We start from the raw sequence: 17,988 nt of genomic DNA, 5'->3' as shown, positions 1-17,988 counted from the left end.
CCAGACTTGCCGTCAAACTTGGAATATCACAGTTAGAAGGAATCTTGGCGATCAAGGGTCTGTAGACAGACTTCTGTGTCTGGGGGATTCGTATATTCAGTGGTGATACATCCCACTGTCAGGAAGAAGAAGGGAATTAACTTTTTGATTCCCTGTTACATGCCAGACATTATATTAGGTAGTTCATATTAATTATCTTACCTAATTTCTATTAAAATCCCCTAAGAAAACTTTCCTAGGCATTTTATAGATGAGGGAAACTGAGACTAGCTGTCAGAGTGCTTTGCTGTCCATTTAATTTCTGTCCATTGGTCTTAATGTGCTGTGTCCTCTGGAAAGACATTTAAAAATGTGGCCCCTCTTTTAAAAGCTTTGCACGAGGCTGACAACACTATCAAGGAATCTCCTTCAGGGTGACCTTGGACAAATGATTGAACGTCTTAGCTGCCTTGGTCTCTGTGCCTGTGACCTAGAGTTGTGGGGAGAACAGTAGCCTGTGTAGTCGGGACACCAGTGACTCAATTCTGTGCAAAAATCAACTCTTGGGAAAATGAAACCATAAGATTTGGACTCAGAACTCTGTAAATGCTCTGATAACTCATGGGATACCAAGCGAAGGGGGTGTTATCTAATCATGAAAACCAGACTGAGAGTCACATTCCAGTTTTTATTTCCCTTTAAACTTGGCCGCTGATTATGTAACCTTGTGATAGCTTGTGCTCCCTGGTGCAAATGGAACCATGAATATCTGTCCATGGGGAGAAGTGCAGGCAGGCGCTCAGGACCTGCGGATGGGACCGTCTTGGGACAGCACCTCTCCTGACAGCCCTTTCCCGGGGCCCTTCTGAATTTACATGGGGACCCATGCAAGCCACTTTTTGAAAAAAAAAATGTATTTATTTATTGGTTGCACTGAGTCTTCATTGCTGCCTGTGGGCTTTCTCTAGTTGCGGAGAGCAGGGGCTACTCTTCATTGTGGTACGCAGGCTTCTCATTGTGGTGTCTTCTCTTGTGGTGGAGCACAGGCTCTAGGTGTGCGGGCTTCAGTAGCTGTGGCTCGAGTGCTGAGTAGTTGTGGCCCACGGGCTTAGTTGCTCTGTGGCATGTGGGATCTTCCAGGACCAGGGATTGAACCTGTGTCCTCTGCATTGGCAGGCAGATTCTTAACCACTGTGCCACCAGGGAAGTCCCGCAAGCCACTTCTTTATCTGTGTTCCAGATTGCTCTTCACCCACAACACCAGGTGACCATGAGGCCGTCCCGAGCACGGAATCCAAGAAGTGCTTTGGATTAAGGTAAACTCTGTGGCAATATTCTCCCAAGGACAGACTTGTCGTTCCCGTCTTTTCTCTAGAGAGTAGCCTGCTGTCTTGAACAACTCTGTGCCTGCCCGCACACCTGGCGGCTCTAACGAATAACAGATTCAGCAAGCAGGGTATATGTGACCACTCAGGGGGAGGGGTCTTTTTGCTAAATAAAAGAATAAGTAATCCCAGCAATTATGCTCCCTTCCTTGACTAAGGGTATTCGACACATAAACAGCATTCGTTGGGAATGAAATCTTTGGTTCTGCCAATGGCTGCTTTACAGAGTTTCCTTCCTGACTTTTGTCCCGGTGATGTGACGTTACCTCCCATCAGGGTAATGGGTTTGGGCTCCCTGGGCTGCAGAATTTGACTAGAGGTCCGTATGTGTTGGTTCTCAACTTAGTTCTGAGCTCCGAACAGGCTGTAAGCATACAGATGAACCCTGGGAAATTTGGACCGCCACTCATGACTGACTTCCTGACCTCTCACTCACCTGCCTATTTGGGACATGACTAAATGTTGCAAATTAATTATAATAATTTCCCGAGCAAATAAAATTACTTTGGTAATTAGGCTGGCCCCAAAGTTCATATATTGCAGTTCGAGAGGGCGCTTACCAGCACCATTGTTACCATGCCTTTGTGTGACTTGCAGCTGATGTCCAGACCTGGCCTCGAGAATGCAGTTACAGGGATGTCACTGGCTGTTCAGTGGTTACGACTCCACACTTCCACTACAAGGGGTGTGGGTTCGATCCCTGGTTGGGGAACTAAGATCTTGCATACCTTGTGGTGCAGCAAAAAAAAAGGAGTGGGGGGCTGAAGGGTATACTTTAAAAAAAAAAAAAAAAGAATGATCTTCTGAAAAAGATTCCAGAAAAAAATATATTTACAATCCCTTGGGCTTGGCCACATTTGGGCAGCTGCATTTGGGGAGCAGAGCACCAGGTCGTGTCCTGAATTTCCAGGAATGTACAGACTTGACCTGCTGACTTCCAAGCTCCATTGAAGATGCACAGCTATATCCCAGCCTTCAGAGGTATCCCTCCCACAAGGGCCCAGCCACACCCAGAGTTAATGCCATGCGTGATCTCTCCAGCTTTTATCCCTGTCCTTGTACCTTAGCACTTTATACCGTAATCAATAAGTGCCCGTTTGGTGCACAGACAGAGCCCACAAGAGGCTCGGTTCAAGGGCTCCGCACGGCTGGGCAGGGAGGCTCTCAAGGACATAGTGGCTTTGACATCCCTCCTTGTGCCATGTGGGTCAGAATGGCACTTTGTAAAATGTTCCTAAATAGAACTCCTAAGAGTTGCGTGAGCTCTTGGGAGAGGATGGGGAGAGAGATTTTTCCAAGTAAAACGCCGAGCGGCGGGCTCGCGTCAGCTCATTTTAGATCATTGCAACACACACTCCCGACAGCATCGTTGTGCCAGAGGCCTGGCTTGTTTTCCTCTCCCCGCTCATGGTGGCTCTTTACCCTCTAGGTCAAAAAATAAAGCATAATTACAGCGTTCATTGTTCTCTGACCAGCCGAGAGAACATTTTCCTGCCGTTGCAGCTTATTCACCCGTGGCCCAGGGCTTCCCAGCACCTGGTGGAGGTGGGTGCCTCAGCTTGTGTGGACACCCAAGGTCCTGGCGTGCAGCACAGGGTGGGGGTGGGGGGAGCTCACTGCCGAGACTCCAGGGCTCACACACTGAGGCCGGGGCATCGTCCGTGACGCCTGTGGTTAGAAGGCCAGGAGAGCCGCTCTTTCTGGCCGAGCTTCAGGGAGCGCCTAGACCTCCGCAGGACAGGATCGCTGCTTCCAGATCTTTTATCTTTGCAAGTTTAAGAACTGATGCATCTAGAGCATGTGTCCTTTGGTCCTTCACCAGAGACTGCTTTTTCAGCCTGTCTGCAGACTGGCTCTTGCGTCTGGGGGTGTGTTTTGTGGGGCCATTGCCTCTACTCTTAGATGTGTACTCTGTGTGACCGCCTGCTCTGTGTTGCTGGAAACTGCAGTCCCAGCATCGTTGGCCACCTGGTGCCTGGCCAGCTTTGGTCAGTGGGAGGCAGTGGGGGAGACTGGAGTCTGGAGTGGAGGAGGAGGGACCCCAGGGATTTCGTCTTCCCTTGTTTTGCCTCGGGTCATTTGGGACAATGCTTCTTTCCCCCATGGCTCCCGTGCCACCAGGCAGACCCTCCCTCCTCCGCAGGCCCAGCTTCTGCCAGGCAGCCCCAGGAGGGAAGGGCGGTGGAAAGAGCATGCCTCTGGAGTCAGACCTGCCTCTGCCACTCCCTGGTGGAGAACCTGCGAGCAACCACCTCAAAATGCAGGGATGAGAATGTGTAACCACCTCAAAATGCAGGGATAAGAGTGCCTGGGAGAGGGTAAGCCCCCATGCATGGGAGATGCACTAGGGGAAGGGAAAGACTATCCTATTTCTTTTATGATAGAGCAAATCAGCTAGTTTAAACCACACGTTTGTGTTTCCTTACAATCAAAATACTGTTCGATTTGTTTTTTATAGGCAAGAAAAAATATTTTGCATAAATTGACACCACTGTTGGAAAAGGGATGCTTTAGATTGAACCATTATAACTTCAGACTCAACATTTTCCACAATAAAAACATTAACGCCTCAAAAAAATTTTTTTAGTTCCTTTCTTTTCTCCATGTCAGTCCCCAAAGTAGGCACATGGCAGTGGCATGGTCAGGGCTGTTTGCTTTCTAAAATTCCTCTGGAAAATTGCGAAAAGTCCATAGTTTTCTGGGCACATGCCCTGTGACCCTCTCAAGTCCATGTGGCCTGCACTCAGGGGTGACGTCCACCCTGGAGCAGAGCTCATTTCCCAGAAGCACTGTTCCAGAGTTGCCGTGGGTCCAGAGGCAGCTGAGGCGCTGACAGCTCAGAGATGGAGCCACCTTCCTCTTCCTCCTGAGTGGTCCTCAAGCACTTGCTTCAGAAACACTCGGGAGTTTCCTGATCTCCTTCCCTGGGAAAGTATTTTAGGACCCAGAGGCAGAAATGCCGGCACACTTTGCCTTTCCTGCCAAGGGAATTGCAGGTGCCACACCTGCCTGTCACCAGGAGGTGTGTGGCTGTGGAGGATGCCCTTGGAGAACCGCCCCATCCCTGGGGATCACCAGGCAGAAGAGCATACTGCTTCCCTGACAACCGAGCCTACTTCCCGGCTGCGTGGGTGGCAAGCCCATGAGTTCATGCTCCCAGCGGGGGTGAATGTAGGGAAGGGGATGCCCACATGTGTCCCATTTCCATTTTACATACGTAATGTCTTCAGACGTTTGCTGAAGAGAGATTATGTTGTAGGAGATGCAAATGTGAGTTTAGGGTTATTGATTTTCTAAGAGTCTTTCTGGAGTGACTTTTAGATTATCGAGTTACAGGGGAGTGAGTTAGAGGCCTGGAAATGGGATACTACTTAAGGACCAGGTGGAAAGAGGAATTTTTATTAAGGCAGAAGAGGGATTGCACGAGATTTTGGAAGGCATTATGGGCTTTGCACAGGGGGCCCCAGAGGGAGAGGGGAGACAGAGAGTTATCTGGGTAAGGGTTCCAAGAAGGAGGAACCCAGTAGAGAAAACTGTTTCTACCCAGAACTGTTCCAACCAGAGCTGTGTCTGAGAGGACTCATTTTTATGAGGTCCAGGGGCTGCATGTGGCTAGCCAACTTGGGGATTTGATCCTTTGAAACATAAAAAAGACATATGTTTAGATCCCCAGAGAGAAAGTCCTGTTTGGTCTTGGAACCAGGCACAGTTGTCTTTCTCCTGAATTCTTGGTTTGTTTGTTCCTTGTGGGCACTGGAACCGGCAGCCTTCTTCACAGGTGGCCGGAACACAGAGCATCAAAGCTGTAACCCACCCACACAGATGGTGTCCATCAATTGCTTTATCCTCCTTTTGGGAGACTTGCCTTTGTCACTGGTAGAGGCTGCTCCTATGACGCAGTGTTCTGGTCCCTGCCCACCTGCTCAGCCAATCATAAGCCCCCTCACAGGGGAATGGTCCTGGGCAGCCAATCAGAGCCCTTCCCTGGGATTCTAACTGGAGCTGACCCCAATTGAAGGACAGTAGCCTGAGAGATTGAACACAGCACTTACAGAGAAGTAGGATTGGGAGAACATGGATGCCTTGGTCCCCATTGTCCCTAAAACCAGCTCCTCCTCCCTCTCCCTGTGTCTTTTCTTAAGATACAGCTGGATTTCTGTCTCTTGCAAGGCAAGAGCCCTCACTGATAAACTTCTCATTTTTAATTAACTTAATCTTGTTGTATTTTTTTTTGTCTCCCTATAGGTTATTCTTTCTAGAACAAGGTGAGGAGGGGCAAAGGGAGGCAGGAAGGAAGGAGGGAAGCAAAGGAAGGCTGTGTAAGCAGTGTTTGTAACTAATACCAGTACCTGTCATTCAACTGTCACAGCCTGACCTCTCTGCCCCTCGGCCACCCCTGACTTGCTCCCCGCTGTGGTCAGGTAGCCCTGGCCTTCATGACCGGGGATCTCCCAGAGGGTCTGCCGCTCCAGGGTGTGTATCCCCAAGCCCATTCTGAGTACCTGCAGGAATGCAAGTCTCAGCGGTTGTCACACTCCAGACAGTGCTTGTGGGTTGCCAGGGCCATTTTCAGAGGCTCAGCTCAAGCAGAGGCATTGGGTATTCTTGTTACTGTGGGGACGCAGATGAGTGTCTCTGATGGGTGTTTGGGAATTGGAGTGCGTAAATCTTCTATCGGAAGAGAATTTTCCCCTTTGTACTTGGAGAAAGCCTGATTAAAGTATACTAATGGCTGGGATTATTGATGTCCATTAGTAACTTGTCAAGTTCCCTGAGCAAGAAGAAAGTGGTGATTACAGAAGCTGAGACCCAGCATCATCACGTGTGTGCTGGGCGTTTGCTTTGCCAGGCATAATTCAGTTCTCTTTATTTTTGGTTAAACTCCCGTGGTGCTGTAACCAGATACCTCCAGGCTCGGGGATGGACCGAGTAATGAGGAGAATACAGGGTTGCTGGGCTGACATAAATGGTCAGATTGATAGTTCAGAGAATTTCCAAGATCTGATGCAAAAGAACTTACTTTCCTCTGGTTTACTCTTACGGCGTCCTCATTTTTCTTCGATCCTAGTATCTCTTTCTGTTTTTACATTCAGATTCACAGAATGGCCGGTCCTAGGGCTAAATGAGATCACAAAATACCCTGCCTTGTATTCTACCACTTTTCTGCTCTGCCCGGTAGCAGACACAAATAATGATATTATAATAGTCCATTGGGGAGATCTGTATTTATTCTAATGATTTTCCCATAGCTCAAAATATTTTGGAACTATTTTAAAAATTAATTTAGGGCCAGTTGATGAGGTGCAAAGAGCAAAAAATCTCCATGTCGATAAATATGATGGCATATTTGTGAAAGTACCAAGCAAAATCCTTAGTCTATAGAAGAGGCGAATAAAAAATCCAGTAGGAATTTCTGCTGTAGGTCAGAGTGAAATTCCTTTATCACAGTCTCTGTCCACATCTCTCCAGCCTGTGAATTTTGCTCTCCCTGACCCTTATTAATGAAAAATGGGGGACTTCCCTGGTGGTGCAGTGGTTAGGAATCCGGGGACACAGGTCCCATCCCTGGTCCGGAAAGATCCCACAAGCAGCGGAGCAACTAAGCCCGTGTGCCACAACTGCTGAGCCCACATGCCACAACTACTGAAGCCCGCGCACCTAGAGCCTGTGCTCTAGAAGAGAAGCCACTGCAATGAGAAGCCTGTGTACCGCGACAGAGAGTAGCCCCCGCTCGCCACAACTAGAGAAAGCCCGCACACAGCAATGAAGACCCAAGGCAACCAAAAATAATAAAATAAAAAAATGAAAGGTGGGATCTGTTGCAGGTGGAACTACTAGCATCCCAGGGATTGTTACTCAGTTCATCTCTCTGTTGTACAAAGAAACAGACAACCTCAGAGGCTCCCGTTTCCTACTGCATTTGTGCTGGTTGGGATCCTTGGGGAGGTAGATGCCAAGACGGATGAGACATGCAAGAGATGTTGCGGGGGGAGGGGAATGCGTATGAAGGATACAGGGGAATGAGCAGGAGTGGGCGGGGAGATCCTCAGACCAGGTGCAGGTCTGACACCTGCGGACGGAGTGTGGGAAGGCAGGATTGGGTAGGAAAAGCCTCCGACCACACAGTCCTGAGAACGTCTGACCAGACCCGTGGGGAGTCTCCAGGCAAAAGTCAGCAGTCAGAGGAAAACTGAAGGCAGGAACGGGCAGCTGTAGAACCCCGCGTGTTCTGTCACTGCGTGGGGAGAGCCTGGGAAAAGTGTGGCCTCAGGGCAAATGCAGTGGAGACCCCGTGGGGGTGGGGGTGGGGTCGGGAGCTGTCCCTCAAGGGTGTCTCTGCCCCACGTCGTTTGGAAGGAGACTTGGGGGTCACCTCCATGGCCACCGCGTCCACCCTTGTACCACACGAGCCCACCTCTCCATGCATGTTTGGGGAGCAGCTCTCCCACGGTTCCTTGAGCCTCTCGTCTCGAGGGAGACTGAGAAAAGGGAGGGTGAGATTGTGGGGTGACTAGAAGCCCCCCTTGCTGCAGCTGGTCTTGGGCCGCAACGGGTGCTTCTTATGGGCTCCGTGACCATAAGCAGGCTGTGTGGGTTGAATTGGTCCCCAAAGAGACAGATGGAGGCCGTCACTCCGCTCAGGCCCTCAAGTACAGCCCCTGCCACACCCCTTAGCACTTAAGGATAAACATCCTTATTGGACGTATTTGTATGTCTCACCTTGCTCCATAAAAGGATTTTAGGCAACCACTGCTTCCCTATTGTTTGCTGAGAGGTTTATTTGTTATATTTTTTCAAGACTGACTTAATTTTTTTGAAGCCAATCCCCAGCTTCAGAGTCGAACACACAGCAGACCTCAACACGAGGTCCTTAGGGCCTTCCTGGAGCGGCAGCCAGACCTCCTGGATGCAGGCCTCCTACAAGCCCAGCTGTCTGGGACCCACCTGTGTCCATCTCCCAACTCTAGATGGACAGCAGCTCTGCCACGTTCTGTCGTGAGTCCCAGGAGTCTCTGTCTTGAAGGCCTTGACTGTCTGTGATTTGAGCAGCCGGACTAAAGCAAAAGCTACAAGAAGACAGTCAGTTGGGGATGTGAGCAGAATTTAAACCACCCAAGCTTCAAACCCCCCAAGTCCTTTAGCAGCTCTCAGTAGGAAATAGTAATAATAATAATAGATTTCAGACCTTGCCACGTGAACAAAAAAAGGACAGGGGAACCCATTCCAGATGTAAATTTGCATTGAATGTTGCAACAGCTGCATTTATACCCAAAAGCTTCCGTTTTAACGAAGACGGGACGCGGCTCCTCTCCAGTCAAAGCCACAGAACGAGTGGTTCTCGTGACACCGTGAAATCTGGCGGGTCTCGGGGAGAGCTGGGCGTGCGGGGCCTCCTGGACCAGCTGTGCCCTCGTGGCACCTGGTGGCTGCACGGTGCCTCCCCGAAGCCTCACCCCGACCTGTGAGCTGAGTGTGTACGAAGAAACCTTCTCACAGGATCCCGGGCCGTCAGAACTGGGGGGACCCAGGCCCTCTGCTCTAATCGTCCCTTTCCAACGAGGAAGACCTCAGGCCCCCGAGCCCCCGCTCTCACTGCTGCCTCGGGCTCTGCTCACAGCGAGTCGGGGCCTGCATTTGAGGCCCCCTCCCAGCCCCGTGGGCTGAGCCTGCCTCAGCTCCCTCACCTGGGCAGCGGGCATCCGTCTCACCTGGGCCATTATTCTGGGACCTGAAGGAGGATGTGTATGTAACAGCAGTCTGTAAAACGTGAAGCGCTCTCCTGATGGGAGTGTTTTATTATACTGCTATGTTGCACCCATCAGAGAAGCCCAAGGAAGGAAGGACCCACGTTCCTACATGAGGACGTGATGCTCTGCTTTGTTGTGCTGCTGGAATGGACATGTTGGGGGCTCGTGGCAGCAGCAGAGGTCCACACGCTGACGGCGTGGAAGCAGGCGGGGGCCTCAGCCTGGGGTGCCTGGGACCCTGGGACCCTCTGATCACAGAATCTGCAGTGGACCTCACAGCCCATGGAATGGTGCCCGGCCGGCCTCTCCCTGCACGTCTTTGGGCCTCCTCACCAGGGACGGCCCTGCACTCCAGGCAGACCTGGAAGTAGGCTGGCAGGGCCCCTGGTGCCTGACCTTCACCTCCTTCCTGCCTTTCGGTAACAGTGTGGTCAGCACCCCTTTCCCATGAGGCTGCTCCTTATTAGCCCGGGGAAGGAGGAACAGGGGGGCCCCCCACCCATCTCTACTTCACCATGAGTGGCCTTTGGGGGCAGAGAGTGAACCCCCCCGGGCTGTTGTGCTGTCACCAGCGACCACCTCACAGCCCAGAGGAAGCTGTGTCTTAGAGGGCTCTGAAAGTGTGCCATTTTCTGAAACAGAGGGGGAAAAAATCACCGTTCGGCTGGATGAAGGTACGCCTGCAGAATTAGGGGTGATCTCTTCAAACAGGCGTGCTCTCTCAGCCTCGGGAAGTCCAGAGTGAAGACTGCACGGGTTCCTGTGGGGTCTCTGGTTCTGTCCCCATTGGGTTGTCCAGTCATGCTTCTCATCCTTCTCTTAATGGCTCTGTTACATGTGTGCTTTTATTGTACGTGATCTGATGTTTTTCTTCTAAGTAGAAGAGGGACAAATCATGCATTTTACTCATAACTCTGCAGTGAAGATCAGAATCCTAGTATTTAAATGGGGAGGGTTGTAGAGGAGAAAGTACAGACATACCTCACTTTATTGTGGTCCAGAATATCTCCGAGGTCTGCCCAGGCCGGGGAAACAGGCTGGTATCTGTACCTTGCTTTTGCCATCTTCTTGGTTTTGATGATCTCAGAGCTTATACCAAGGCAAATGTTCATGAAGTAGCTAATTTTTCAGCCAACAGCATTTATTGACCAACTGATTTCCATGTGGCCGGCAGGTAACATGTTCTCTGAAGGACATGGAGAAGAAAGCGTGGGCTCCACCCCCCAAAGGGAAGATAAACCAGGCTCTTTGGTTCAAATACAGCCTGTCGGGAACTAATCGGCAGTTACAACGCTAGCTGACATTTATGACGACGTGCAAACAGGGGGACAAGGTGCTTGCAGTGACCTCTCACCTCTAACTCATTTCTTGGTGGAACGTATTGTCACTGTTTCACAGAAAAAGAAATGAAGACTCTGGGAGATTAAATAAGATGGTCACGGTCACACAGCACCAAGTGGCAGAGCCAGGACTTCAAGCAGGTCTACTGGCCCCAAAGCAGGTGCCCAGGACCGTGGAGCTGTGGGGAGAGGATCACCAGGCTGCGTGGTCTCACTTTCAATTACTGACCAGAAGCTTAAGAGGCCCTTAAAGGTGCTGCCTGGGACCACGAGACACTTCCGTGATGCCTTCTCTCTCCCACTCCCCGGGGTGACGTTTCAAGCTCTCTTCACTCTCTTCACCCTCCTCAAGCCTCTAACACGCCCCCCTACCCTCTCTCCCTGATAACCTCGCACCTATTTCTCGGAAAAAGAGACAATCAGAAGGGAACTCCCGCATGGCCCCCCACCAGCGATGACGCCCACAGGGGCACACCAGGCCCTTTTCACCAGATGCCCTCCTCTACTCAATGATTCCCTCTCTTCCCTGCACAGTCAATGTTTCTTTCTCTCCTACATTTTTCTTAACCTTGGCGACATTGGAATCACCTGACAAGTTTTTAAAAAAAAAAACAAGGGGCCCCTACGATTCTAACTTCATTGGCCTGGAGTCGTCCTCCCAGGCATGGGGAGACCTGAAGCTCCCAGAATCTGCAGCCTAGGATGTGCTTTCCTGGCCGCTCCCACCACCACCAGCAGCTGCTCCTTCCCACCAAGTACGGCTCCATTTGCCCGCTTCTCTGCCCCTCTTTCCAACCAGACTCCTCCAAAGAGCTGTCTAGCCTTACTGTCCCTCCTTTGTCCCCTGATTTTCCTCTTCAGACCCTCCTGCAATTGGCCTTGGAGCCGACACTGCCCTGAAGTGCTGGGCTGCCGTGTTGCTGAACCACCTCAGTCCCCGGCCTCATCTTCCTCAGCTCCGCTTTCCTGGCACTCCCCATCTCCCTTCTTCACTCAGCTCCTCTTACTGGCAGCACTGACTGCCCTTCTCTCTCTCTTCCGTGAAGTGCTCCTTCCCTGCCGACATCACTCTGTGACTTTCCTTCTACCTCACTGGCTGTTCTTCCCCTTCTCTGCTGCTGGTTCCTCCTGATCTACTCATGCTGGTGGCCCAGGCCTCCATCCTGGGACCTCCTCTCTCTCCCTTGTGTGCGCCTCTCATCCTGCGGCTTTAGAAATCATCTGTTCCCTGACGAGTCCCAAGGTGATGCCTCTGGTCTGGACCTCTTTCTGTGAACTCCAGACCCACAGATCCAAACGCCTACTTGACATCTCCTCTGGTGTCTCATAGACGCAGGTCTCACATGGAACACCCCCGAGCTGAAGTCCTGCTCTTCCTCCCCCTCCCAAAGCTGTTCTTCCTTCCCTTCTCACCACAGCCTGGCAGCTTTCCTGTTACTCAAGCCAGAAACCGAGCTGTCTTTGCCTGTTTTCTCCATACACACTTCCAATCCCATCAGCAAATCCAGGTAGTCCTGCAGTCAGAGCACAGCCGGAACCTCCACTTCTCACCACCTCCTCAGTGCCAGTCTCCTCCAAACTGGATCATCTGTCACCTGATAACTGGTTTCTGCTTCCACCCCCGGCCTCTGTGGTCTAGTCTCCAAATATCAGTTAAAACAACCCTCTGCCAAACCCCCCGAAGGTCCGATCTCACTCACACAAAAGCCACACACCCACAATGACCTACCAGGCCTCCACTCCTCTGTGTCCTTGTCTCCCACTACTTCCCTTCCTTGCCCTGGTCCAGCCAGCTGTGCGCCCAGCTGTGCTCCAACAGGCCAGATACCCTCCTACCTCAGGGCCTTTGCACTGGCTACTCTCTGCCCGCAACGTTCTTTTTCTTGCAGTCCCAATGATCTACTTTCCCCTTTCCTCCGACTCTCCACTCAAATGCACTCAGTGAGTGCCTCCCAGGCCACCCTTTTTACATTGAAATCCCTGTTCCTGGCATTCCCTGTCTCCCTCCTCTGCTCACTTTTCTTCTTGGCTCACATGTCACCTCCTAATACACTGCATAATTTACTTATGTATTGCGTGTATTGTGTGCAAACAGATGTGTTTTCTGTTCAGTGTCCAGACCTAGTACAGTGCCTGGCACTTTGTAGATGGTCAGTAAGTGTTTGTTGAATGAGTGAATGTGAGGCAGACCAAGAGCTCCAGGGGGAAAGGAAGGGAGGAGTAAGGCCTGGGTTAGGTCCCACGAGCTAATTTTTGGTGCTGGGAGTGCTTTGTGAAGACTGGAGCTGAGCCTTGAAGGAAGAATAAAGTTTAATAATAAAAATAGTACGGTTGGGCGTCCCTGGCAGCACCATGGTTAAGAATCCACCTGTCAATGCAGGGGACATGGGTTCGATCCCTTGTCTGGGAAGATCCCACATGCCTCGGAGCAACTAAGCCCATACACCGTAACTACCGAGGCTGAGCTCTAGAGCCCCGTGAGCCACAACTACTGAAGCCTGCCTGCCTAGAGCCCGTGCTCCACAACAAGAGAACCCCCCACAATGAGAAGCCTGTGCACTGCGATGAAGAGTAGCCCCCATTCTCTGCAACTAGAGAAAGCCCACCCCGCCCGCAGCAGCGAAGACCCAATGCAGCCAATACATAAAAGTAAATTAATTAAATAATTTTAGAAAGTTAATAGTATGGTTGGGATAAACTATAAGACTTGTGAAATCGTGGGAAGTATTTCTTCAGAGCTCCTCTCTCAGGTAGAGTGAGGTCAGTTGCCGGAGGAGCCAAGCCCGAGGTAGCGTCAGAAAGTTGGGAAGTGAAGTGGGAATATCAGTGACTGGGATTTTAAATCACACCTGAGGGGCAGGGGCCCGGGCTCCTGGGATGTCTGGGCGCTGCAGCAAACTGTTGGGCCCCTGTCACAGGCCACCGTGGGTAGCAAATTCTCCCCATTTCTTCCCTTGGCCCCAGCTGCGGAGATAGAGTGATTTACGCTGAGGATGAAGGGAAATGCTTTGCAGGGGATGGAACCAAAGATGTGCAGATTGACAGTCAGTGACTAGGCGGATAGTCCCATATCCAATAGCGCCATGGTAATTATACATCACCATGACAACTGCTTGGTCCCAGCTAAGCTGAGTTTAAGTCAATTGGAAGCAGACCTGCTGTGTGCACTTTTCTACCTCAGCCCGAAATGTTGAAGCCACGGGTTTTGGTGTCAGGATCCCAAGTAGAAAGCCACAGCACCCCCTTCAGGAGCAGGAGGGCACGGGGGTGCATTCACACCTCTGTTCACAAATTTAAATACAGCCTGGGTGGCCTCGCTCCATCCCTGGCTTCCACCCACCTGTCTACTCTCCCTACTGCCTGCACATCCTCACAACTTGCTTTGCTAAATTCGCTTACTCATAATTCTCAAAATGCACTGGGGAGAACAGTGTGTAGGCAAAGAAACAGGAAGGAAACAGCATGGAATGTTCTGGAAACTGCGACAAGTTCAGTTTGAAATAGAATACATGGACACCTCAGGATGTGGGTTGTGGAGTAAGGACTTTGCATCCTGCAGACACTGTTGACCCAGCTCATCCTCCCACCAGGTGAGGTTTGGGGCAAGTTCTTTAACCATCTAAGCTAGGTTTCCTCATCTGTCAACAGAGGCAATAACACCGCCTTGCAAATCTGTGCTGGGAACCAAGGGAGGTCGAGTGTGTGCAAGACAGTGGGTGCTCCAAACAGCAGGGGTGGGGGTGGTTCCTGGGGGCTCCACACCGAGGCGCTGGGTTTTGTCTGGTGGCAGGGAGTCAGAGAGAGAGCCCGGAAGCTGGTGAAGAGTTGGTGCTGCTGTTACTCCCACTTTACAGGTGACGAAACTAAGGCACAGAGAGGTTAAGGTATTTGCCCAAAGCCACACAGTTAGTAGGAGGCAGAGCTGGATTTAAACCCAAGCTCTTAACCACTATAGTGGTTGTTCTTCCTCCAGCTGAACAGAGAGGAAGAGGAACAGCCTGCAAGGGGGAGGCAATGTCAGGGACGGTAGAAAAGAATCGGCTGATATCCAGGGAAAAACTGGACTTGGCTTTGCTTCCAGCATACCGGCCAAGCTGCTGGCAAGAAAACCGTAAGTGATCAGCACATTCGTCAACACGACTTCTGTAACGAGGACCGCCCGCTGCCCGCACCAAAGTCCAGGTCTCTCCCTGAGCCAAGTGCTTTGCGAAAGGGCTCCTCCGAAGCCCGGCCGTACACGTGGCGGATTGCGGAGCTTGGAGGAGGGAGGGGGTGGTCACAGCAGCTGTTCCCAGGCTCCCAGTGCAGAGGAGCAGGTGGGTCTGGAAAGGAGCGGCCCTGGCACTGGGACTCAAGACTGCCCACCCACATTCACACACACGGACAGCAGAAGTGTGCGCAGAAGCTGACCGCAGAGGTCAGGCGCCCGGGCTGCAGGGCGAGAGTCCTCAGCAGCTACACAGACGGATGACCAGCTTAGTCTGGGCTCTCTGCACAGTCTCAGCCGGAGAGAATGAAGTATAGAGCACGGTGCCCGCACAGCTGCATGGCCGGAAGGCCCGTGAAGCCCACCCTGGCGGCTGCGGCCCTTAGGGCTGGCCTCCAACGGCAGGAGAGGTGGTTTGAGGTGGTTCTACCGAAAACCCCCAAACCAGGGCCGTCTGACTGTCACTCGGCCATCAGAGGTGGGCTGTTCAGTGAGAGTGGACAGAAGAAGGCCACGCAGCTTCTTGCAGGGACACCCCAGGAGGCCGAGAACGAGGGGGAGAAATGTTCTGGCCTCCCGTTGCCTCTCCTCCTCCTCCAGTGCCTCCGTGGGCCAGGCCAGCAGGGAGCTAGGGCTCAGGGGAACCTGGGAAATTTAATCCCACCACTAGGCTTGCACAGGGAGGGCAAGCATGAGCAGGAACAAGTGGCGGCTGAGGGCACGCCATCAATCCCACCTGGAATCGCCCTGCTTACCTGGAATAATCTAACTTCAAATACACTGTCCTATTGATGCCATGAACTACTGCAACTTCCTGGAAGTTGAAGCATCAGTCCTTCTCATGCACCAACAGATTTGTCTTCCTGACACACAGCATCTTATGTTCCACTTGCTCAATGGGACCTGACACCAAAGTCTGGCTACAGTCTTCATCTGAACAAAATCCAGAATTCTCTGGATTAAAAAAAGCCATAGTAAAGCAGTAATCAAATGTCACTTTACTTTTATTATGTTTTTTCCTTAACATAATAAAAAAATCCTTAACAAAATCATTGGAACAAGAGAAATATTCTCATTCAATTCTGAACGGACCTAGAATTATAAATATTGAAAGGGAGACGAGTTCGTTTGATAATATAATCACCTACCTAGAAAACAAATTAAAATCGACTGAAAATGCTTAGAACTAGTAACGTGATTCCATGAAGTGACTGGCTGGAAAATACTCAAAACTTAATGCTTTTCTTATATGATAAGAAACCAGCTGGAAAACTAAAGGGAAGGAAGATGTGATTTGCAAAAATCAATGTGCAGCTCGTGCGTAAAGGAAATGACAAAACCTCAGGGTGAGACTTGCAGAAGGCCGCATGGCAGTCACAGTTGTGGAGGAGACTCATTGATATAAAGCCTCCAACACCTCCCAAAGTACCGTATACAGTGAACCCCTCACAGGAGTGTCAGAAATTGGAATGAATCCTTTTAAAATTCCTGCAGAAGAATAAATACAGGAAAAAAGCCGTTAACGGGTTGGGAGGGGACAAAATGTATAATGAGGGGAGCCTTTCTTCAGCAGATGGTAGGTACGTAATTACACAGCGTAGTAGTAAAAACAACGTGTTAATGGGACAATAGGAAGCAGGCAAGTCAATGAAACCCCAGATGATCATGTAAGAGATGCTCACTGTGACATTTTCAGTCGTGGACGGTTATTTGTATAATTTATATAACAATGTGGTCAGGAAGGTGACACGGGTGCTATCATTAAACGACTTCCACAGGCTACCTCTGCTTCTCCAGGTCCTTCCAAAGTGAGTTATAGGATTGGGAAGGAAGGAGAGAACAGGAAACCTCTGGATCCCTGGAAGATGAAACCGACATCCTGGTCGGCACTCATGCTCTTCTCTTCCATTAAGATTGATGTGCGGAAGGATGCCTGGAAAGTCATTACCAGCTCTGCGGGGACTGCGTTCCTGCCTCCTAGAAGGGTCTGCATTTTAATGAACCTGAACCTGCAATGTGGAGAGTCTGTGTTAAAGGATGCAGAACACTTTGCCGGGAAGGTCTCCACCCCTGTGCTCCAGGCCATCCTCTTTGCTTTACCATAATATTTCGAAGACTGTCTCCCAGGGTTATTCCCAGGCCAGATACTACAGATACTACCACAGGTGATTTTATCAGTTTGCAAAAAAGCAACATTTTCAGAAAGAATTTTAAATACACATTTCCCGTAAATTGCCTCTAATATTTCGGGTCTGCTCCAGGGAAACATGCTATGAAAGTTTTGAGTCATGAACCTCCATCCTTTAGATAATTGTCAAGTGCTTCGCTAATGTGAGATCACTGGTCTCCATGTTTTGCGCTTTAAAAACTCTGGCACCAGACCCTTCTCTCTTTCAACAGTCATTGAACATCCAACTTTGGGAATTGGATCAGTTATAAAAGTGGGGCATCTTAACCTTGAAAAGCCAACAGAGATATGTGATATGGAGGCAAATACCTAAGAATCAGTTAAAAAACTATCTTAAGTAGTTGCTCTCTAGAGAAAGTTGGGAGCTTTTTTTTTTCTTAATGTCTTTGTCCAATTTTCAGGTCTTTATTTGACTTCTTAACCGATTTGACTCTTGAAGTTATATTTGCATACATAGATGGTAAAAATGAAAGCTGAGTAAACACCCCACAGGGCCTCATTGTCCCGCCTCTGGCCTCCCACCTCCCAGTTCTCGGTTGCCTGTGGTCACTGTCACCAGAGCAGCCCCTGGCTCCTCTCTGTGCTGTCCTGTTGGCTCAGCCTCCTGACAAGAGGGTTGCAGGGACTGATGGCTGAAGAAAGAGCCCCAGGCTGTTCAGCCAAGCATGGAAGACTGGATGTCGGGCTACTCCTGTTCAGCCAGTGGGCGTGGTACAAAAATGACATTGCATCACTGAGATGATGAGTAAAAATGGGGACAGAAACCAGACCTTTAAGGAATTCTAATGCTGTCGTTCAGCGTTAGCCGCATGGGTAGGTGGGGACGTTTTTTAAAGCTGAGGCTTCTCCAAGCTCCTGCATGTTCATCACACGGGCAGTGACGGCCCCGTTTCCCAGCCTAGAGACTGTGCGTGAGGACCACGCTCCTGGCAGTCTCCACCCCATCTAGTTTCCTGTCGCAGACTTAGCCAGTAAGAGCCAGCGGGTTGTGAGGACTGACGTCAGCAAATCTATATCAGCACCTAAACTCTGATGCAGAAAAATTCAAGTTCATTCTATTGGGAATTGGCCAACTCATTCCCAATAATATTTAGAAAGTTATAACTGAGATAGGGTGAGACCCAGGACTGATCACACATAC

The sequence above is a fragment of the Hippopotamus amphibius genome, chromosome 4, assembly GCF_030028045.1.
Source record: "Hippopotamus amphibius kiboko isolate mHipAmp2 chromosome 4, mHipAmp2.hap2, whole genome shotgun sequence".
NCBI lineage: Eukaryota > Metazoa > Chordata > Mammalia > Artiodactyla > Hippopotamidae > Hippopotamus > Hippopotamus amphibius.
This window is presented reverse-complemented; position numbering follows the sequence as displayed.